This window comes from Notolabrus celidotus, chromosome 11 (assembly GCF_009762535.1).
Source record: "Notolabrus celidotus isolate fNotCel1 chromosome 11, fNotCel1.pri, whole genome shotgun sequence".
Classification (NCBI taxonomy): domain Eukaryota; kingdom Metazoa; phylum Chordata; class Actinopteri; order Labriformes; family Labridae; genus Notolabrus; species Notolabrus celidotus.
The window spans coordinates 33,874,840-33,900,062 of NC_048282.1; the positions used below are offsets into that span (position 1 = coordinate 33,874,840).

The 25,223-nt window shown below is 40.6% G+C and overlaps 1 protein-coding gene across 1 annotated transcript in view; it reads right to left on the bottom strand.

The window, feature by feature from the left end:
* Positions 1–25,223, bottom strand: part of ccn5 (cellular communication network factor 5) — a 73,364-nt gene that overhangs the window by 11,519 nt on the left and 36,622 nt on the right. The window lies entirely within an intron of this gene.

Genomic DNA, 25,223 nt, shown 5'->3' on the forward strand with positions numbered 1-25,223 from the left:
AAACAACCTCCTGGACTTTTGTGGGGAAGATTCAGATTTAAGTCGGTGGGGTTTTTTATCTTGCTGGTGTTTGTACAGGCTCTCTGTACGGTCACTTAAAGCAGCTAATCCTTTGAAAAGACAGATATAGATCAGATATTGCCACAATATTTCCTCCTGGAGCTTAAAAATACTTTGTGAAACCATAATGTGTAACTTCAACCACACTGAAAGAGAATAAATCCTTCTCCTCTCTGTGGTTTCCATGAAGTGAAGACAACATGTCTGAGGCTGGCTTGAACTTGAATCAATGGGATCTTTTCTATTGTAGGGGAGACTCAACTCTGAGTCTGTTTGCTCTAAAACTCTAATTTGAAATCTCCTCAAACGACTCCTCGAATGAGGGGTCACACAGATCTGAAGGGAGACCTGTATTCTCTCTGATGGCCATTAGGAGGCGACTGTACTTCAATCAGGAGAGGCTTCAATATGAGTGGATGATTATTTATTTAACAAGCTTAGAAAACATCAGAAGTAATCTTTTTTCCTCTCTCTTACAGCCAAATCCAGCAAATCCGTCTCTGATCAGAGTAAATAGGTTTCTATTCTAGTCAATGTGTTAACTTCCACTGGATCCGGTCCGTTGCATTCCGGCTGGGTCTCTGATCCAGCAGGTCGGAGCCCTCCAGATCAGATACACAAGACTTCTATTTTCCCAGGATGCTGGAGCATGACGCATCAATCTCAACAGAGCAGATGGAGCGGGACAGGAAGTCAGGTTTCACCAAAACAAAATGAAAACATCCGGTTAATTTTCAGAATGAAACACTCTGTGTTATCACCAGATCGTATTTCACTTAACTACAACAACAAACCGTCATGATGAGCGGAGCCAGGCCTGGAGTCAACAGGTCAGAGGTTTTCAGAGGACCAGAAAGACAACATGGATAAGGAGAGGAGGAGGAGGAGGAGAATCCTTGATTCAGTGATTACTGCGGGAAAACCTCGGTCACATGACTCCAGCTCTCCGGCGGTCCTGCTCGGTGATGCGTTCTGAAACGCAAACGCTGGGTGTTAACAGATGAGAGAGCACGGAGCCAGACTGCAGCAGATTGGAGACGGACCAGACACGGATCTGGTGTAAGTCCCGGCTCAGAATAAATGTGTTTGTTTTTTATTTGTTTAACCAAGCAGTCATTCCAGTACTGGAACATTTTGGCATAATGTTGGCGTGAAAGAAAAGTAAGAGGCTCTCAAAGTGACAACAAATCCTCCTGATGGAGAAAGTAATATTATTACCAAGTGTAAAGAAAATCTGCTTAAAAGTGGAAGCTATATTCAATTGAAAACCACAAACATCAGCCTCATTTAGGAGATCATTCATGTCATTGGGGCACATTTTTCGGGAAACCAGACAATATACAAGATGAAATCTTCCGCCTGTTATTGCTGAATTTACAGGACGGTTATGGCTTGATCAACCAGTGAGTACATAATTTATTAGCATTAGCTGTGAGGTTGCACTTCCAAGAGAGGATCATGGTCCCCAAACTTGTAAAATTCATTAAAGTGATCCTCTTGAGCTGTTTGATTGGTTGCTTGCTCCCTTTGTAGCTATAAAGAGCTTTCCACTGTAATAAAAACACACCTATTCATATTTCCAGGTCATTAAACACAAATGAAAACATCCTTATTAATATTATATTACAGTTTCTTTGCCAATAGTCCCTCTAATCTTACAAACTGAGCCTTAATGATTTGATACCCTCAAATATTTCATGGCAATTCATCAACTGCTTGTCAAGACATGTAACTAAAACCTGAAATGTCAACATCACTGTGGGGCCAGAGGAAGGATGCCAATCCATCACACAGAGGCTGAGAGGTTTGACTGAATGGATGGATGATGGTGGCTTTACATTAATATAAGAGGACCACTAAAATTGTTGGGTTTATTGGGGTGATGATGATGGTTGAACCAGTTTTTGTGCAAATCCATCCAATTGTTGGGATATTTCACTCTAGGCCAAAGCAGCCAGCTGACAGATGAAGCTAACGTCCATACTTGCAGCTCATATGTCTGCAGGGATGACAATGTGTGCCAGCAGGTCAAAGTTTTTGCATACAGCATGTTTCAAGGATGTCATCATCGCTACAGCATGCTTGAATCCAAACATGAATGCATAAAGACAGCAGTCACTGAAACAGAAAGTAAGCCATTCACGCTAAAACAAGTTCCACCCAAAGTAACACTGGATTCCTGACTTTCACCGTTTCTCACAGAGCTGGGTGGGCAGCAAAGACACCCAGTGAGGAGCTATAAATAGACTGAGACAGACAGAAAGATAGAGAAGAGGAAAGTATGTGTGCCCAGGCCTCAGCAGGTGGGCTCCAGGTGGCCAGCCCTTTTACATGCACTGAGGCCTCAATTTCAGCTTTCTCCTACAACTATGCTTTCCTGGCCGCCGCTCAATGGGTTCTCCATGCTCTCCAAGAATGACACAGGCTGGAAGGATTGCTCTCTAACAGGCGAAAGAGTCCACTATAACATATGCTAGATCGGAAAAATGTTTCTTACTATTCCTACAACTTTTTAACAAAGACAGATCTCTGAAACTGTCAGTAGACTCACATTTCATCTAAAGAACCCTTTCTGTACCAAGGATTCTAAATGTGAGATCGTTGATGGAGCTCATTCACTGAATATGATATTAGTGAAGCCCAAAGTAAAAAACTCCAGATAAACTGTACATGACACTGAAGCCTCTACAAAATGATACAATATGGTACGGTGGAAAAGGAAAGGGAAGGATAGGACAGACTACGGTTCATTAGGATTGGATAGGATAGGAAAGGATCGGTATGATACGATACAATACGATACGTTACAATACAACATCAACCTCAACCTCAGGTTGATTGATCACTCTAAATTGCACGTAGGTGTGAGTGTGTGCATGAATGGTTGTCTGTCTCTCTGTGTTAGCCTTGTGATAGGTTGGCAACCTGTCCAGGGTGTACCCTGCCTTCCGCTCGAAGCCAGCTGGGATAGGCTCCAGCCCCCCGTGATCCCCAACGGGATAAGCGGTCAAGATAATGGATGGATGGATGGGACAATACAACATGTTACGATACGATACAATATGGTATGATACAGTTAAGTAAGGTACGGTACCACGTGATACAATAAGATATGATACGATACGGTATGTAATGGTACGGTAAGGTAGGACACGGTACAACATGATACGATACAATGAGAAATGATACGATGCAATACGATATGATATGATGCAATGTGATGCGATGCGATACAATAAGATACAATACAATTGTTACATGTGTTTATACCGTTGTCTCCTTCCGTCTTGATTTTAAATTACTTAAACCAGCTGCAGCTTCATGGAGCTCAGAAGCCTGTTTTTTAACTGGCTTGACGGCTGCTAAGAAGTTGGTTGCCACTAGATGGAAACACCACTTAATGCTTACTCGTAAACAGTGGTTATTAACGTTTTATTGATATTGTGTATTTGGAACTGTCTACAGCTTGCATCCATGGAGCCAAAGAGGACAGCTATGGTGTGCTACAGTGGACGATCTTAAGAACTTGCTGAACTGAGCAATCCCCCTCACACAATTTCTCTTACCCATACCCACATACACACACCTACATCGACATAACACATAACTTCACCACATTACCACGAAATAGGAATTCTCCTCCTTCTTCTGGACCTGTTGTTTTGTTTTGTTGTGTTTTTATTTTATTTTATTTTTGTTTGTATGTTTGTTTTGGTTTTTTATTCTGTTTGTTCTTTGTTAATCTATGTTTGTATATAACTGCAGAAATTACAATAAAACATTTGATCACAAAAAAAGATACAATGCAATATGATATGATACAGTTGATGTGATACAATATGATGCCATAGATTCGGTACGCTATGGTACCACATGACACGTTGTTATACGATATGATACAATAAGATACGATGCAATGCGATATGATACGATACAATACGGTGTGATACTGAACAGCATGGTATGGTACCATATGATACTATAAGATATGATATGGTACGTTACAGTACAGTAGGGTACGACAAGATACAAAACAATACGGTATGATACGATAGATTCGGTATGCTAGGGTACAGTACGGTATGCTACCACATGATCTGATACGATACCACATGAAACGATACGGTACGACATGACAGGATACGATATGATATGATAGGGTGCAAATACAAAATAACACAATACAGTACAGTATGACATGAAACAATACGATACATGAGAGATGAGACAAGACAAGACAAGACAAGATGAGACACAGTAAGGTATGGGACATTAATACCAAAGAAACCAGAGCAGAACTGTCCTGAACCTGCTTTCTTCGTCTTACTGTAAGCAGGGAAGAAGTCTTGGTAAAGTGTGTGTGAAATAAACCGACCTTCCACTTGATTTATTACCTTGGGTAGCATTTTCCCTATTTTGGTCTTAATTGCTTGCTTCAGTCATTCTACTAAACAAACTGATTTTATTTTGTAAATGTTGGTCCTATTTCAGTTAATATGACCAATAAAACAAAGTAAACTTGAAGGTTTGGCTACCTGTGATGAAAAGCCATTTCAAGCCCAACATTAGAAATGTCTTGTAACAAGATGTGTTCAGTTTCTCAGTAATTATCTTTGATTTAAAAACCTGTCATTTGCTTTTGAAAAATAGCATCCCAATTAAGTTAGTGTGGTTACCGGGATGCATGTTACCTAGCTAATTAAGCTAGTTCTAGCATTAGCTGATGACCTTGCTAGCTCCAGGAAAACATGAGGGGAGATGGCCAGAATGTTTAGTCATGACCCCAAATGATACTCCTCAAACAGTGGCATTAGAGTGGCTTCATTAACTTCCTATGTACATTCTGTGGCTCAGCTTCTTTCACTTGATCTGAGAGCAGCTACCTTATGAAAAGGATTACACCAAGTCATAAAATCAACAGCTGAGACAGAATCACTCAGTCTGAAATCGTACGGTATCTGCCAATTCAAACCAAGAGAAGCGGACAACCTTTGAACATTTTTCCAGAGCAAACAGATGTTGGAGAGCTCTCAGACAGTGAGGTATCACTCCCTCTTCTAGTTCAGCAAACAAAAACCCCCGTCCTTTACAATGAGCCTCATTCAGTTGGGATGAATTTGGTTTTCATGTGATGGAATGAAGGAAAAGAGCAACGGATTCCTTGTTATTTCACAGATGCAAAAACAGCGGGACTAAGTTATGAAAATATTGTTTGTCCGGTAAATGCTGGAGAAGAATTTGGTGATTTAAGTGGTGAAAGAAAAGAAAATCACTCCACCGAATCTGTCACTGTGGAGCAAAAATGTCAAACACATGTTCAGAAAGGTGTCCAAGAATCTGAAAATACCTCAACGTTGATTCAGGCTGTAGTCAGGATACTCAGAGAATAGTTTGACCATGAAGTCATACAGTAATAACATAAGCCGACTGGATGTCTTGTTATGTCACATTAGGAGGCAACAGTTCGTCCATCTTTGTCCAGCAGGAACCCAAAGACTACTCGTATTAACCAAATGGTGGCCAAGATTCATCATTACGAAGCACCGAATTCTCCAGAACCACCACGACATCGATATTTGTGGGCTTAGTGGCATGACTCACCAGCTGAATGGACTGTAATGGAGTTTGTTTTCAGAATATTTCCCCCCTCAGAATGACTGTAAGTAAGAACTGGAAATAGCTATCATAACATCATCCTCTGGTTCATGGATTCAAATTTGAGGCTTTGGTGTTTTGGCTGTCCTGATGGTGTTTTTTGGAGAATTCAGTGATCTGGGGAGTGAAAGCAAAGAAGAAAAATCACTCCATAAAACCTGTCACTGTGGAGCAAAGATGTTTAACACATGTTCGGAGAAGGTGTCCAACGATCCGAATACCTCAGCGTGGATTCAGGATGTAGTGTGGATACTCAGTCGACTTTGCTTCAGTTGTTCAGAGCTTACAAAACGGACTGTTTTTGTCATTAATATTTAAACTTTCAAAGATAGTTTGACCATGAAGTTGGATTCATGACTCAGTGGCATGACTCAACTATTGAATGGATACTCGTGGTTTTAGGCATCACCCCCTCAGGATGACTGTATCTGAGAACTGGATATTGCCACTGTACATCATCATGGACTGGTTTCTGGACTACAGATTTAGTCCCACAGCTAAGCACCTTGGATGTCACCATCATGGATTTTGGAGCTGGAAGTGACCATATTTGGGCTGAGTTTGGACACCAAGGTGGTTGAGCTTGATAACATAGATTAGGAGACAACTGGCGTTACCCACCTACATAACATGTAGTGTTAATATAACTCAAAAGGGTAAATCAAACAAAATTAACTTCCATAGATTATTTTTCAATTCATAAAAACTGTACAAGTCTAGGGGTGGGAATTGATAAGATTTTATCAATGTCAATGCCATTGTCGATTCTGCTTACCAATCCAATTCCTTTCAATTCTTCTAGCTCAGTTGTTCTCAAAGTGGGGTCCTGGGACCCCTGGGGGTCTGTGAACCATAGCGTAGGGGTCCGTGAAATAATTTGACTAAGTTTCTAATAAATTATAAAATTGTGCTGTGTCATTACAAAACAGCATATACACCATTGTTATGATACCATATGGTGGCTCAAATGGATATGTGAGTCTTGCTACTGTTAGTTTTCTGAAAGCGTTTAAGATCAATTACTTGAAAAGTATAAATGCTGTCATGCTGAGTCCACAAGGAATGAAATGACCCTCTGTTTTAAAGTATACAAGTGGTATTTACTTGATTCAAATTGAAGTGTTATCTGTTTATCACTATGGTACAGGTCTGAAGTATTTACATTGATACGTTTTACAATACAAATAGTTCCAAGGGCAACTAAGAGTTCAAATGGTAGTAAGCATGTGCTTTAGTGATGGGAAGTTCGGCTCTTTTCAGAGAGCCGGCTCTTTTGACCCGGCCCCCAAAGAAGAGCCGGCTCTTTCGACTCCCGAACGGCTCTTAATTTAGGAGCCTTTGTTGCCGTATATTTTACCTTAACTTTGCAAAAAATAATGGTTTGTGTTGATAACCCTTTAATGTCCAGTGTTTTTATGAGAAGCCTTATAATTGACACATTTAGTGCATTTCTTCTTTTACAAAATCATTCTTACCCAACCCTAGGGTTAGGGTTAGGATTAGGGTTAGGGTTAGGGTTATGATTAAGGTAAGGGTTAGGATTAGGGTTAGGGTTATGATTAGGGTTAGGGTTAGGGTTAGGGTTATGATTAGGGTTAGGGTTAGGGTTAGGGTTATGATTAGGGTTAGGGTTAGGGTTAGGGTTAGGGTTGGGGTTATGATTAGGGTTAGGGTTAGGGTTAGGGTTAGGGTTAGGGTTAGGGTTATGATTAGGGTTATGATTAGGGTTAGGGTTAGGGTTAGGGTTAGGATTAGGGTTAGGGTTAGGGTTAGGATTAGGGTTAGGGTTAGGGTTAGGGTTATGATTAGGGTTATGATTAGGGTTATGATTAGGGTTAGGGTTAGGGTTATGATTAGGGTTATGATTAGGGTTATGATTAGGGTTAGGGTTAGGATTAGGGTTATGGTTAGGATTAGGGTTAGGGTTAGGGTTATGATTAGGGTTAGGGTTATGATTAGGGTTAGGGTTATGATTAGGGTTAGGGTTATGATTAGGGTTAGGGTTAGGGTTATGATTAGGGTTAGGGTTATGATTAGGGTTAGGGTTATGATTAGGGTTAGGGTTAGGGTTAGGGTTAGGATTAGGGTTAGGGTTATGATTAGGGTTAGGGTTAGGGTTATGATTAGGGTTATGATTAGGGTTAGGGTTAGGGTTAGGATTAGGGTTAGGGTTAGGGTTAGGATTAGGGTTAGGGTTAGGGTTATGATTAGGGTTATGATTAGGGTTAGGGTTAGGGTTAGGGTTAGGATTAGGGTTAGGGTTAGGATTAGGGTTAGGGTTAGGGTTATGATTAGGGTTATGATTAGGGTTAGGGTTAGGGTTATGATTAGGGTTATGATTAGGGTTAGGGTTAGGGTTAGGATTAGGGTTAGGGTTAGGATTAGGGTTAGGGTTAGGGTTATGATTAGGGTTATGATTAGGGTTATGATTAGGGTTATGATTAGGGTTAGGGTTATGATTAGGGTTAGGGTTAGGGTTATGATTAGGGTTATGATTAGGGTTATGATTAGGGTTAGGGTTATGATTAGGGTTAGGGTTAGGGTTAGGGTTAGGGTTAGGATTAGGGTTGGGTTAGGGTTATGATTAGGGTTATGATTAGGGTTAGGGTTAGGGTTAGGATTAGGGTTAGGGTTAGGGTTATGATTAGGGTTAGGGTTAGGGTTAGGGTTAGGGTTGGGGTTAGGGTAAGGATTTGGGTTAGGGTTAGGGTTAGGGTTAGGGTTAGGATTAGGGTTAGGGTTAGGGTTAGGGTTAGGGTTAGGATTAGGGTTAGGGTTAGGGTTAGGCTTCCGGTTAGGGTTGGCGTTATGAAGGTTAGGGTTAGGGTTAGGGTTAGGGTTGGGGTTGGGGTTGGGATTAGGATTAGGGTTAGGGTTAGGGTTAGGGTAAGGATTTGGGTTAGGGTTAGGGTTAGGGTTAGGGTTAGGATTAGGGTTAGGGTTAGGGTTAGGGTTAGGGTTAGGCTTCCGGTTAGGGTTGGCGTTATGAAGGTTAGGGTTAGGGTTAGGGTTAGAATCAGAACTAAACTTAAGCAAACAGAACCAGAACCAAACTCGAAGCAAACAGAGCAAGAACCAAACTCAAGCAGACCTAACCAGAACCGAACCAGAACCGAACTCAACAAACAGAACCACAGCCGAAACGAAATAGAACCGAACCGGAACCCAACAAGAACCCAACAAGAACGGAACCAGAACCGAACTCAAGCAAATTGAACCAGAACCAGAACCGAATCGAGCCAGAACCGAACCAGAACCGAACTCAAGCAAACAGAACCAGAACCGAACCACACTAGTACCGAACTGGAACCCAACCGGAACCCAACCGGAACCGAACTCAAGCAAGCAGAACCAGAACCAAACCGAACTAGTACCGAACCGGAACCAAACCGGAACCGAACCGGAACCAGAACCGAACTCAAGCAAACTGAACCAGAACCGAACCAGAATCGAACCAGAACCAAACTCAAGCAAACAGACCCAGAACCAGAACCGAACACAAGCTAACAGAACCAGAACCGAACCGAACCAGAACCGAACCAGAATCGAACCAGAACCGAACCAGAACCGAACTCAAGCCAACAGACCCAGAACCGAACCAGAACCGAACCAGAACCGAACCAGAACCGAACCAGAACCGAACCAGAACCGAACTCAAGCCAACAGAACCAAAACCGAACCGAACCAGAACCGAACCAGAACCGAACCAGAACCGAACTCAAGCCAACCGAACCAGAACCGAACTCAAGCCAACCGAACCAGAACCGAACCAGAATCGAACCAGAACCGAACCAGAACCGAACCAGAACCGAACTCAAGCCAACAGAACCAGAACCGAACCAGAACCGAACCAGAACCGAACCAGAACCGAACTCAAGCCAACAGAACCAAAACTGAACCGAACCGAACCAGAACCGAACCAGAACCGAACTCAAGCTAACAGAAACAGAACCAGAACCACAACCAGAACCGAACTCAAGCCAACAGAACCCAGAACCGAACCGAACCAGAACCGAACCAGAACCGAACTCAAGCAAACAGAACCAGAATCAACCAAGTCCTGGATAGTCAAAAATACACAGTTGTAATAAAGTCTATCAACAAAACAAAGCACATTGAACGCTCATCGTTTCTTAGTTTGTTCTTTGTCTGTTTGCAGATTCAGTAAGTTGTGTCTTTATGGTTTGAACTACACACACATTTTAAGGTTTGTGCGTTTTGAAAACTACAAATTCACACACACCCAAACATCTGTGACCTCAGTAACCAAGACAATATTAAAGTTTGCCAGTGTGTGGTTTTGGGTGGTGCCACCTCACTGAGACTGATATGAGCGTGACTCAGAATAAACAGTCTGTGGGTTTAAAAAGCCACAAATGATCCTCAAATCTTTTTCCCAGCACAACATTGGACATGTGAATAACATGCAGAACAGCTCCAAGTGCATTTGGTAATGTGTGTCTGAGGTTTTGGCTCTATGCGTCCCCAAAGGTTTTCCAGTCACCAGCTGGTTGCCTCTGCCAGATCCACAGGTATCTTTTTTTACAGAGAAGAGTTCAGATTAGCCGTGACTGTAGGAACAGTCAGAAATAGCAAACAGCATGCAAGTGGTCGAGCTCTGCAGCCTTGAGTCAGAGAGCACGTGTGAGCTGTAGTCTGCTCATGATGTTGATGTACTTAGTTGGACTGACTCATTATTCCTGTAAGGATTTGTAGCGGTAATGTAATGACGGGCATCACTGGACGCTACCACACCCTGTGGAGGTCACAGACAGGCTGTCCTTATCCAATCAAAACACAACAAACACTCAAACTGAGGGGATTTCTTCTGTTTTGTCTGCTTCTCTTCAGACTTTCTTTTTATCTGTCCTCTAACAAACCTCAGCTCTAACACTCTCCTCTTCTGTATCTTAAGGCAGGCCTTGAGAGAGCTTAATGACTTCTCCTTTTTCAAATGACTCCTACATTTCTTCTGTTTGAACTTTTCCAGGAGTCAGAAAAATGAGGGAAGCTTCAAACAGCTTGGCCACTAAAACGTTTCATGGGGAGGAAAAAGACAAGACGAAAGGGTGAACTTTTAAAGAGACGGAAAATATGCATGCAAACATTTACATAACATAATGACCGGCAGCAGGACGGCTTTCACTTCTCAGATGGCTGGGCGTTTCCTCGCTGAAATTGCTCTTGTGCAACTGCAGAGGAAATACTACAGGTACACAGCTGTTTAATGATGTAACACATGACTTAAACTTGATGAGTGGTCTAAATTTATCCAAACAAAGAACTGAGACGTGATTTAATTTCACCCAGACTCCAGCCAGAGACTAAATACAGTAATTACCAGAATTCCACTCAGGGAAAGTCTAAAAATGTGCTTCAATAGAATCAAAAACCACAAACCGGAAACCTCCAAGAGGAAGGGAGAGAGGGTGCCGATTGTGTAAGTCCTTTGTGCATGTGCATATTACTGACATTTATATGATTGATGTGGTCCAAATGTAAGCACCCACAGTAGGAAACATACACACATGCATAGACAGGGCTCATCCAAGTGGATAATTCCATCCACGGCTAAAATGTTTTCACTAGAATGACACCTGAAATTCCAGCCATTCCAGCTGGATGTGTGAAAATCCCACAGAGCTGCCACGGAAACACCCAGAGCTGACGATGAGGACGTCGCCCCAAGCCAAAAGGTCAACTCCTGACGTACACAAGGTTGAGGTTACTGCTGTGTCTACAGCGACAAAAGAAAAGCACAGAGCGTCCAGACGCTCGTTCACACATACTTATCATGACAGCTGCACAGACGGATGTATCAGGAGAGGTAGAAACAACTGTCTGCCCAACATCACATGTTGTATCAAAACCCCAAAGAATTCTGTTCTGATGACAAATCCTTCCTCGCCTGTGCAGCTTCTGGTCAGACCTCAAATATGGTGCTGAAAAACAGAGTCTGACAGGTACGATATGTGATACCTGGGAGGGGAATAAAGAAAGAATCCCTATGGGGCAGTCTGTTTGTACACTTATATGAGCTTTTGTACAGACATTCATGGTCCCAAGAGGATGAATGCAATAGACATTTTAATAATAATAATAATAATAATACATTTTATTTAAAGGCGCCTTTCTCGGCACTCAAGGACACCGCACAGATATAAATATATACATACACGAATTTACATTAAAGGAAACAAAATCAGAGTCAGAAATGAAAACAATATAAACTAACAAGGGGTAACAAAATGACAGAGCAATTGGAGTCAGACGGAGTCGGCGGTTTTAAACAGATATGTTTTGAGTTGTGATTTGAAATGGGGGAAAGAATCTGTGTTTCTGAGTTGAGGTGGCAATGAGTTCCAGAGACGGGGAGCAGAGCGGCTGAATGCTCGGCTCCCCATAGTGGTGAGACGGGCGGAGGGGACAGACAGGTGTATGGAGGAAGAGGATCTGAGGGAGCGAGAGGGAGTGGGAACATGGGGGAGGTCGGACAGATATGGGGGGGCCAGGTTGTGGATGGTCTTGAATGTTAACAGGAGGACTTTGAACTGAATACGGAACTGAACAGGGAGCCAGTGGAGCTGTTGGAGGACAGGAGTGATGTGGTGGATGGAGGGGGTTTGGGTAATGATACGGGCAGCTGAATTCTGGACCAGTTGGAGTTTATGGAGGGATTTGTGAGGGAGGCCGAAGAGGAGAGAGTTGCAGTAGTCCAGACGGGAAGTGACAAGGCTGTGGACAAGGTTGGCGGCAGTGTGGGGGGTGAGGGAGGGGCGAAGACGGTTGATGTTACAAAGATGGAAGTAGGCAGTCCGGGTGATGTTATTGATGTGTGATTGAAAGGATAATGTGCTGTCAAGGATGACACCCAGACTCTTAACCTGGGGGGAGGGTGAGACAGAGGAGTTATCAATGGTGAGGGAGAAACTGTTGGATTTGAATAGAGTGGATTTGGTGCCAATGAGGAGAACCTCGGTTTTATTACTGTTTAATGTAAGGAAATTTAGGGTTTTGATCCTGACTCTTACTTTAGTGCCACCATAAGGTTTACATTTCTGTTTTTGAATGAAATACCTCAAAACATACTGAAAAGAAAGCTAGTCAGGATTTTTCAGACATTCATGGTGCCCAGAAGATGAACCTATGCTGATTTAGAAACTGTTTCCATTTCGAGCGAGTGATCAAGCCAAGTGACTCAAATCAGCCAACAGATCAAAGTTTCAAATATTCTGTGCATTATATCATTTACTATATGAATGACATAAAAGTTTGTACCAATATTCATAGTTACCAGATGATACACCTTAATAACTTTGGTTATCCTTTGATATTTCCTGCTGCCCCACCGTGAGGCTGACACTTATGGTTATGGAGCTAAATGTCTGGACAGATGCCATAGATCAGACATTCATGATGCCCAGAGGATAAAACAAATATGACTTTGATTATTTTTAATCCAGTGACACCAACAGGTGAAAGTTTAATGCTTCAGAGAATTATATCACCATCTACCATATGTGCAGGGCGAATACTTTTGGAGTGAGGTCATACATTTTAATGAAACATCAAGAGGACCAAAGTCCAGACATTGATGGTTTTCAGAGGATGATCCCTACATATATCAGTAACATATTTATTTATTGTCATCAGCCACATATAGCCAAATATATCACTATCTACATCTTGAATTGACACGTACTTTAGTGCCAACATTCATGGTCCCCAGATGATAAATCCTAATAACTGGGATGACTGTCAGGACTTAAACGCCAACATGACTTATATTGGTTTTTGTTTGTTTGTTTGTTTGTTTTGTACACACTATTATAGCAGCTATTGCACTTTGTTTGACATGACTGGTTCCCAGAAAATGAACCAAACTGATTTTGGTATCTACTTTTGATGTGTTGCCGCAGGTTTAGTTGAGTTGAGAGTTTAGGGAAATCTCAACATTTGAACTGGAATCATGGTCCAAAGATGATAAAAACTCTGGCTGACATTGGGACCAAATTTTAACCTCCTGCCAGCTACAGGTCAAAGTTTTACTACTTTCATAAAATATATTAAAGGCCCTGTGAGGAGTTTTTTTTACTGGCTGAGAAACAGACAAAAAATTATCCTGATGCCTCTTTATAACCTTCAATAGCAAACAAGTCCATCAGCAGCAACACTGACACCTCCTCTGTTGTAATTTTTAATGCCTGAAACCGCCCTGAGGGGGTAGGTGTCAGACCAGATGGTGGACATCTTGCTTCAGAAACAGCCTTTATTTGACTGTTTTCATGGTAACTAATCACATTGCCTGATAATGTTGACTGTTGAACACAACAGGATGAGGCTTTTGTTGAAAACGCTACTTTTGCATTTACAGGACAAGAGATAAGAGTTATCACTTTGTCCACAAGGTGTGCGCCAGAATTGACACAAAACAAAAGTTTCTAACAGCAGCTTTAACATCGCTGGAACTTTTGCACTAAAGTCCATGGTTCCCAGATGATAATCCTAATAGCTTTGATGTTCATACAATTTTCTCCCAATCCCACAAGAAGGTGCTTTTTTAATTTTATTTAATAAGATATTTAAACAGCTACCAGATTCATTGTCCTTGCATATGTTTTGCAAAGATTCTTGGTACTTATATAGCACCTATCCTACATACAGGCATGCAGACCAAAGTGCTTCACAAAAGAACAGAGACAGAAAACAACAAAAATGTCATATCACAAAAAAAACTTAAAAATATAATAAAATAAAAAAACAGTAAAATTAATAAAATAAGTAAGAGTAGAAAGCAAAATTAAAAATCAATTATAGTTTTTAAAAAAATCAGATAAACACAAAAAATAATAGATAAATAAATGTTGTAAAAACAATGATTATAATAATAATAATAATAAATATAAATAATAAATAAATTACTCCAAATGAAAAGCTAGATTAAAAAGGTAAGGCTGAAGTTTACTTTTAAAAACACCCAGTTTAACAAATTTAACCTTTACTGTGACTGAAAATAACCTTTTTGGTGGAATAACCTAACTGTCATTCTGAGACTGAGCATAATCATATATAATGGACCTGCGGTGGCTTTGTTCTGCAATGTTACAGCTAAATCAATTAACGGTGGTATCCCATAATCCCATTAGAGGCCGAAATACACAACAATAACCGAGATAAACAAATACCTTTGCATTAGTATTCATGATTCCCAGATGATTAATCCTCATGGCTTTAGTGTTCCTCTGGCTTTTCCTTTATTAATAACATGAGGTTCACCGTTGTAGTTTTATGTTAAGTCTTATTATTTGGCATTAACATCAGGTTAAAACTTGAATTCGTCCCATACTTATACCAAATACTAGAAACAGTATGTCATTCAAATCAAGCTGCAGCTGTCCGTGCTGTTGAAGCAAATGTTCCCATGCTCACATGCTACACTGATTTCATAATTCCCCTTCAAACAGCTCCTCAGCATCATCATGGTGAAAATAATAACATGCTGAAACCATTAAGTGAAGTGTTTTTCTGGCATTGGTTTTCCTATAAAGCCCTCGAACACACGTGTTATAATAACGAGCTATAAAGAGAAAGGTAATTTGGATATGCAACGTTTCATCATGCGCTCGATTATGTCAGCTTTTTTCTGACCCGACCTCGGGTTCAAGAGGTGTTTGTGGAGAGTTGATTACAGCAGCACACAGTAGAAATAGCATCCTGCATTTCTTGACACACCTAAACCAATAACACATCCATTTTAAGCTGCAGTTACTAAAAATAAATGAGAACAAATAAATAAGAAACAAGGATTCGATTCATTCAAGGCCGCCACTTCCTAGAACAGGAGACAGTGTCAATATTTTTAGCTGAGATTGTGCACAAACTTAAAGTAGAGGGAAGACATTTTCTGCAGACAGCTGGCGGCCTCTGACACTCAGGATTTCTGAAGTACGACCCAGCTGGTGAACTTTATGTAAAAGTTATGACACATGAATACATCACTTTAAGCTGAGGACATCGTACTGTACGACGGGATTCTTCAGAGTAACTGACACACTCCTGAAGGAATGTTAGAGAGACATTTAGACTAATGCAGAAAGAACTCAGTTTGCTTTTCCATGATTCATTTATTAAATCGGCTTTCTGAGAAACGAGCCGATCACGATAGAACCTGATTCGTGGTAAATCATTCCCTCTGATTTCCAGAAACAACAACAAAAACAGCATTTGCAGGAGAGCTCAGTGACCATGAAAGTTAAAGTCTGACCCAAGCGTTGAGATAAACAAAGCCCTGGACTCACCACAGTGCTCTTTAACTAAATTACAGGTTTGATGGTTAAGAGTTGGCTTAAAGTGGAAGTTGCAAACATGTGGGAGGAGTGAGAACGAGCTGTTTCTTTCCCAGTGGTAATTGAAGGCAGCTTATAAAAATGCATTCTGACTTTCGGCAAACTTTTACAGACACGTGTGATGCAAGTGAAAGAGGACTCTAATGGGGATGTTCATGGAAGGAAAAGCTCAAGGAAATATAATTACATAAAATAGGCTTAATATATTAAACTGCGCTGGTTCCAGGCTCGCCGCCACACTGAGCTAAATTACAGGTAACAGTTATTACATGCAACATGACAGCTGTTTTATTCCTTCAGTGCTTCTGCCAATGTCTCCTAATAAGACAGTCCAACCCTATTTTTAAAGCACGTCATACTCATTATTCAACTCAACCCAACTCATTTTTATTTATACAGCACCTTTCAAAATCATCACAATAAAATAAATAAAATAAAATAAATAAAATAAAACTAATAAAATAAAATAAAATCCGATAAATACCAGACACATAAATATAAAAATAAAATAAAACCATTATAATAAATCAATAAAATCAAATCAGATAAATACCAGAAAAATAAATATAAAAATCGAATAAAATCATTTTAATAAAACCAATAAAATAAAATCTGATAAATACCAGAAAAATAAATATCAGAATCGAATAAAATCAAATCATTATAATTAAATCAATAAAATAAATTCTGATAAATACCAGAAAAATAAATATCAAAATAGAATAAAATAAAACCGTTATAATAAAATCAATAAAATCAAATCAGATAAATACCAGAAAAATAAATATCAAAATAAAATAAAATCATTTTAATAAAACCAATAAAATAAAATCTGAGAAATACCAGATAAATAAATATAAAAATCGAATAAAATAAAACCATTATAATTAAATCAATAAAATAAATTCAGATAAATACCAGAAAATAAATATCAAAATAAAAAAAAATATTCTAAGGTAGAATAAAATAAAAATAAATAAAAAGGATGCTGAAACAATGGTCATGATGGTAATATTGCAGTCCAGGGCTAAAAGGAAATTGCTCTAAGTTAAAAGCCAGATTAAAAAGGTGAGTCTTATTGGAGTACCTTAAGTCTCTAAAAGTAGTATGGGTGGTAGGGTCTTCACTTAGGCCCCTCTCCTTTGGAATCATCTGGATCCAGGAGGCAAACATCCTCTCTATTTTAAAAAGCAGGCTTGGCTTCAAACTTTCCATTTTGATTAAGCTTATACAAGTTAGGACCGGCTCAGGCTTGGATCAGCATCTAATTGTGCTGCTATAGGCTTCCACTGTCACACACCTGTCTGTCTTTCTTTCTGTGTATCTTCCTAAGACTTTTTTTTAACTCGCTTGTCTTATAGTTTCAATGCCATTAATAAAAGTAAAAATGTCTTATATAAGAAATAATGATGATGATTAGCTCATTGATTCGGTTCCTAAGGAGGATAATCTGATGAAGAAAACACCTGTGTACACACTTGGACTCCAATTGGACGCAATGTTGTTGTCTTTTGGTGAACACACATTGAGGAAGCTTTATACTTTGAGAAAATCTCTTACACTTCCTCAAGATGCTGCACTGAGATGTAGCTGAAAGGACCTCTAGTGGCCAAGTTTGTGAACTTACAAACTCAGGAACATGTTTGTGTGATTACAGCAGCAATATTCAAAATGTTACCAGCATAAAATAATAATTTACATTATAAGAAAACAGCTGTAATTTGCTAATTTGGGCAAACCTTTAAGAAACTATGTTAGACACCACTAGAGTTCACCCTCCACCTCGGGTTTATGGAGCTATCTTTTAACCTTGGATGTGAGGGAGGTTCAAAAGCTCGGCTCCATGTTTGAAAACCTCAAACAAACCAACGCTGAGCAGCAGATGAAAGGACAGGCAGACACGAGCTGCTTTGATATGGGAAGAGATGAAAGGACCTGTGTTGTGTTCAGGGCCTGAAGGCAAGGGTCATACATGAAAGGATGGATGGATGGATGGATGGATGGATGGATGGATGGATGGATGGATGGATGGATGGATGGATGGTGATGATGCATAGAGCTTGATCTAAATGGGACATTATCTAGACTTCATTTTGTTATACAGGTGTGGACTAGAGGCTGATTTATACTTCTGCGTCTCCCCTACACAGCAGGGGCTGACGCGGACATGACGCCCCACATACTTGTGCGTCGGTGTGTCCGTGTCGCGCAGCAATTCTCCGTCGAAACGCCTGAGGGCAGTGCGGTCTCTCTGATAGCCAGCCACCTGCTTCCGGTCCCGCTACGATCTCTGTTTACTTTTCCACAGAGTTTCAGAGCATGTTATGTTAATCTACAGCTGATACATGTTGCTGTTTATCATACAGACATGATTACATGAAGAATAGAGAGGAGGAGATGAAATACACGGACGATGTGCGGCCGATGTCCGGGATCCCGGAAGTGATATGAATGCGGGAAAGACAAAGCTGCCGAGCGGACCAATCACAGAGCTTGCGGTCCGTGTCGGCTCTACGCGTAGTTACATTTTGGAGGAGGTGCACGTCAGCTACGTGCGTAGGCCTCGGCGTAGGTACGGGAGCTACGCGGACCCCCGGCGTAGGGTACGCCGTCGATTCAACGCAGAAGTATAAATCAGCCTTAAGTGGTTAAATATCTGATTGATTAAATGAAATTACTGTTACATTACAAATTGTATCTTTTTGGTACAGTTTCATTTATGTTTTTATTTGTTAAAGTATACCTATTGTACTGAATACAAACTCCTCACAAGAGCTTTAATCTGCCTCTTTGGCCGTACTTTTGTTCACCATTGGTTCTCCCTGCCTCTGATTGGTTAATTGGTGTTGTGTGGTTAGTAAGCAGGAGGTTTTGGAGTCAGAGAAGGGCAAAGCTCTATCCCAATTTCCACACCTATGCCGATAAGAGTGTTAGTGTTTAGTTCTGTCCCATTGCGAATCATCAAGTGCAGACTTTTCAGTATCAAATGAAAAATGCAGTCCACTTGAAGCAGGAAGCAAACGCCAAAGAATCCCCATCAGTGCTATTAAAATGCAGATTATTACAGGAAAATGATCATGTTTACAACCGGGTTTAGAGATGGCATCACTTAGCGGTTCATATACAGAGGCTATAGTCCTCGTCCCAGTGGTCACAGGTTCAACTCCAGGCCTCTGCATGTCTTCCCCCGCTCCCTACTCCCCACATTTCCTGTCTCTCTTCAGATGTCCTATCCAATACAGATGAAAATGCCCAAAATATAACTTTAAAAAAAGAAATGGCATCACTTCTGATTCTATCCAGACTTATACATCAATTTACAAAATGTAGGGGTGCAGCTGAGTTGACGGACATGTGGGTATGCTATAGCTGTTTGACAGGATGCTAGAGGCCCGTCTCAGCTCCATCTAGGAGTTTCTAGGTTGATGAGATTTAGGTTGGGTAAGCATTTCCAATGTGACAACCTCTGTTGTTGGAGACTACCTCTATAACCTCCTTCAAAACCCCTCTCTAGAATCCAATGGGTGACATCACATTGATTATTTTTATGTATTATACAGTCCATAGTGTATTGAAGTAGTGCTCAAAGTAAAAATCAAAATGACAACAAATAAAGTAGATGTAGGGAAAGCTGGGAAGTAAATTAATCTGTAAGAGACAACATGAAGTTTATCTCTCTTGTGGTTAAACAGAGCACATCTGAAGAGTTATATATGTCTTCCCATCAAATATTTTTTAAAGTTTAAACATTAAGCCTTTCTGACATTTGATTTATTACAGTAAGACATTTTGATTAATGACACACAAACACATACAGGAAGTCGGCTGTTCTCATTGTTGAATAAGGCATCTTGTTTTAAAGGTGACATATCACGCTTTTTTCATCAATATATATTGGTCTAAGAGGTCCCCAAAACATGTCTTTAAAGTTTATGCTCAGAAAAACACTTTGAAATCAGATTTTGGTCTGCCTGAAAAGCCCTCTTCTTCAGTCCTCCTCAGAACAGTCTGTTTTTCCTCTGACCACGCCCCCTCAGGAAGTGGATGTGCCTCGGCTGTCCAGCACGTTGATCTAATGTTTACATGTTGGCTGAATATACACGGCTGCTCAGAGATCACGTTACTTCAACCCTCTGAATCTGATCCAGAATCTGATCCAGACGGAGAGGCGCCTGTAGCAGGACCTTTCTGAAGGATTGGTCATAGATTTAGTGTTTCTTGTTGTTTTATTTATCAGTATGTCGACGTGTGTCTTGGTACACAGCTACGAACATGTAGCTATGTGGCTATGCTAACTAGCTTTAGCACTTATCCATGATAAATAAAAATCATCCACTAGATCTTCAAATCTGCAGACGTGGGGAGTAAAACCGACCTCTACCAGAAAGGCAGCAGGACCTTTTCTGAAGGATTGGTCACAGATTCTGTGTTTCTTGTTGTTTTATTTATCAGTATGTCGACGTGTGTCTTGGTACACAGCTACAGCTACAGCTGTGAACATGTAGCTATGTGGCTATGCCAATTAGCGCTAGCACTTATCCATGATAAATAAAAATCATCCACTAGATCTTCAAATCTGCAGACGTGGGGAGTAAAACCGACCTTTGTGTTTATTAAGACAGCCTACAACTAGCATGCCTCCCTCTTAAGCTCCTTGTTAGCACACATTTGTGCAGGTAATGAAAAACGGAGGGGGGATTCAGTATTATTTTATACAGTCTATGGGCTGAACAAGCTCCGAGCTCTGACTCCGTGACAGACCGGATATTGTTGTTACGTAACAAAAACACGGAAGTCTGAAACGGCTCGTTTCACACACATTTACAGAAAGGTGGAGAAATCAAAACAGGGGCAGAATTTATTCTTTTCATTCTCGGGGGGTTTGTAGACAGGGACACATATTTCAGGTAGAGAACCATTAAAAAGTCCATTTTGCATGATATGTCACCTTTAAAGAGACTGGACCCTCAGTTGACATAAGGTTGTGTGTCACTGCCCCCTGCTGGACACTTTGTGAAGTAGAGGATGCCACAATCCAAACAACAACCACTGGCCTTTTTAGCATCCATGTCCAAATAACTGAGACAGATTTGTCTCCAGTCAGACCAGCTAAGAGTCCCTCTGAGGTGAGCTTCAGACAGAGTCTCTGATGTCACGTCCAGGTATGACAGCTCTGACAGATTCAATCATCCAGAGTGCTTTAGGAGACGGGGGATCCTCAGACTATCACTGACTGACACAAAATGTCTGATCATCATCTTTTCTGACAGCTGAGTCAAGTCTGAGGGCGAGAGAGGTCGATCTGAGTGAGGCTCTTTAATGAAGGTTTGACTGTGATACCAAATACCTTGCAGACCTTTATGACACCACTCAGAGGACTTCAGTGAGGTTTTTGAAAGAGAAGCTTAAGAATAAGAAAGTTTGTTTTTTAAATTCATATATCTGAATGTTTATGGATACTTTCATGTTGATAGGACATATTTTTCTGTCATGTAAACACGTCATAAAACAGGATCTGGGTGCAGCAAAGAAGTCAAACTTTGGGCGGCAGTAGCTCAGTCCATAGGGGCTTGGCTTGGCAACTGGAGAGTCGTCGGTTCGAGTCCCAGTATGGACGAAGTCTGACAAGTGGACTGGTGGCTGGAGAGGTGCTGGTTCACTTGCCTGGGCACTGCCGAGGTGCCCTTGAGCAAAGCACCGAACCCCCAACTGCTCGGGGTGCGCTGGTTGATGGCAGCATCCTCACCCTGACATCTCTCCCTAAGTGCATGTCCACTGCATGTTTGTGCATAAAATTGTGTGTATATACACCAAACTGTGTGTGAAGCATGACCGACAAATATAACACGAGTGGGAAAAAATTAATAAAGTATGTTTCTTTCTTCTTTGCGTAAACATTAGAAGCATGTTATATACACTACCGTTCAAAAGTTTGGGGTCACTTAGAAATGTCCTTATTTTTGAAAGAAAAGCACTTTTTTTTAATGAAGATAACATTAAATTAATCAGAAATACACTCTATACATTGTTAATGTGGTAAATGACTATTCTAGCTGCAAACGTTTGGTTTTTAATGGAATATCTACATAGGTGTATAGAGGCTCATTTCCAGCAACCATCACTCCAGTGTTCTAATGATACATTGTGTTTGCTAATTGCGTTAGAAAGCTAATGGATGATTAGAAACACCTTGAAAACCCTTGTGCAATTATGTTAGCACAGCTGAAAACGGTTTTGCTGGTTAAAGAAGCTGTAAAACTGGCCTTTCTTTGAGCTAGTTGAGTATCTGGAACATCACATTTGTGGGTTTGATTATACTCTCAGAATGGCCAGAAAAAGAGAACTTTCATATGAAACTCCACAGTCTATTCTTGTTCTTAGAAATGAAGGATATTCCATGCGAGAAATTTCCAAGAAACTGAACATTTCCTACAACGATGTGTACTACTCCCATCAGAGAACAGCACAAACAGGCTCTAACCAGAGTAGAAAGAGAAGTGGGAGGCCCCGGTGCACAACTGTACAAGAAGACAAGTACAGTAGAGTCTATAGTTTGAGAAATAGACGCCTCACAGGTCCTGAACTGGCAGCTTCATTAAATGGTACCTGGAAAACACAAGTGTCAACGTCTACAGTGAAGAGGCGACTCCGGGATGCTGGCCTTCTAGGCAGAATGGCAAAGAAAAGGCCATATCTGAGACTGACCAATAAAAGGAAAAGATTAATATGGGCAAAAGAACACAGACATTGGACAGAGGAAGATTGGAAAAAAGTGTTATGGACGGACAAATCAAAGTTTGAGGTGTTTGGATCACACAGAAGAAGATTAGTGAGATGCAGAACAAGTGAAAAGATGCTGGAAGAGTGCCTGACACCATCTGTTAAGCATGGTGGAGGTAATGTGATGGTCTGGGGATGCTTTGTGCAGGTAAAGTGGGAGATTTGTACAAGATAAAAGGGATTTTGAATAATGAAGGCTATCACTCAATTTTGCAATGCCATGCCATACCCTGTGGACAGCGCTTGATTGGATCCAATTTCCTCCTACAACAGGACAATGACCCAAAGGACACTTCCAGATTATGCAAGAACTATTTAGGGAAGAAGCAGGCAGCTGGTTTTCTATCTGTAATGGAGTGGACAGCGCAGTCACCAGATCTCAACCCCATTGAGCTGTTGTGGGAGCAGCTTGACCGTATGGTACGCAAGAAGTGTCCATCAAGCCAATCCAACTTGTGGGAGGTGCTTCAGGAAGCGTGGGGTGAAATTTCTTCAGATTCCCTCAACAAATAAACAGCTAGAATGCCAAAGGTCTGCAATGCTGTAGTTGCTGCAAAGGGAGCATTCTTTGATGAAAGCAAAGTTTGAAGGACAAAATTATTATTTCAACTAAAAATCATTATTTCTAACATTCTCAATGTCTTGACTATATTTTCTATTCATTTTGTAACTCATTTGATAAATAAAAGTGTGAGTTTTCATGAAAAACACAAAATTGTCTGGGTGACCCCAAAATTGTTGAACGGTAGTGTATACGTACACTCTCCCTGCACTTCAGTGATCAGTTTGATGTAAAGTTTAATTTATTGGTTGATAAATCGCTGTAAGATAAATCTTGTGGTGTAATTTTTTTTTCAAACATGATGACAAAGTTCAATTTCATCCCCGTTTGAAAAGTGCAAACACGAGTGAAACCAAAGCTCTCAGATAAGGAGACATTTTCCCTCCAGAGTCATTCCTTACATAACGCTCCTTATCTTGACTTACATGATTAGAGAAACTAATGGCTGCTCTGACATTAATGACCGGGTAATGGACTGCAGAGTGTCAAACAGAGAGGAGGATGGTTTCCTGAGAACAACAGTTTAATTTGATGGGAAACAGAAAGTGCCGTCCAGACACCAGACTTCAAAAAGTTCAAGAATGAAACAGACTTTTTTTTGGCCACCCAGGATCAGGAAGTGTGTCTCACTTTGTCCTGTTATATATTAAATCAATTCAGATTATACCAACTTTATCTAGACACTGACTTTAAGAGATTACCACAGCTCTTAATGAGACTACATGTTCAATATTTTGTCCACAGGAGGGCGCCAAATCTGCACAAACTGAAAGATCCTGACAGTTTCTTTAAGATGAATAATGTTTTACATTGACAGTTATTGAATGAGTTGTTTTATTGTCTACATGTCACATTAGGGATTCAGCAATTCAAGTGGTAAATATTGGATTTGAAAACTGTCTTAAACATAAAACACCTTGTGCTAATGTGGGGGGGTTTTGGCCAGTTTAAGAGTTTTCTTCCTGGTCTTCGGAGTCTTCAGTCTGATGTTCACAGATTGGACTCCTTATCATTTTGCTATTTGGTGCATGTCTTCCCTCCCTCTCTCTCCCAAACATTTCTTCTCTCTCTCTCTCTTCACTTGTCCAAATAAAGGCAACAAGAACCAAAAATAATCTTTAAAAGTTTTGTTCCTGAACTCTGAATCCTGGATTTTTTAACTCAAAAGTTTGGCGCTCCAAAAACTGGAGGTTTATCCAGACTCTGATCCAATTTTGTTTCCTGCTTTTCTTTTAGAAAAAACCCAAGATTTGAAGATTTGATCCAATCAGACAGCTTCAATGCAAATCACATCACTTCTGCACGCCTGAGCCTGGTGACTGCAATGTTGCACCTGACCTTTGACCTACATCTACAAGGTGCTGCTACCCGGCAACAAGAGATGCAAACAAATCTCCAACAGGATTCAACCTGGGAGAGGTTTTTCACGCAAACTGAGAAAGAAAGACAGTTCTGATGACATGAGTAGAAGATAACTCAAGAGTAACCAGCACGCTCCAACAAGAAGAAACAACAAACTTGTTCTCTTTGCTTGAGAACCAAATTTTGAGGCCAACTTTCCTTTCACTGGATTCAGTTGGCAGTAGAAAACTTTACAACCTCAGAGGAAGAAACAAGAACCAACATGACGAGCTGTTTCTTCTAGAAAGCCAAAGAGTAACAGCTTATTGTGAACCTTTAGGAAAAATATAGTTGAAGGACTAAAAACCTGTTTCAAGATTGACCAGAAACACACGAGGAAATGAAAAAGAATTATTGTGGGGGGGGGTTTTCCGCTGCTGTGCAAAGCAGGAAAACAAAGACGCTGAAGGTTTCATCTG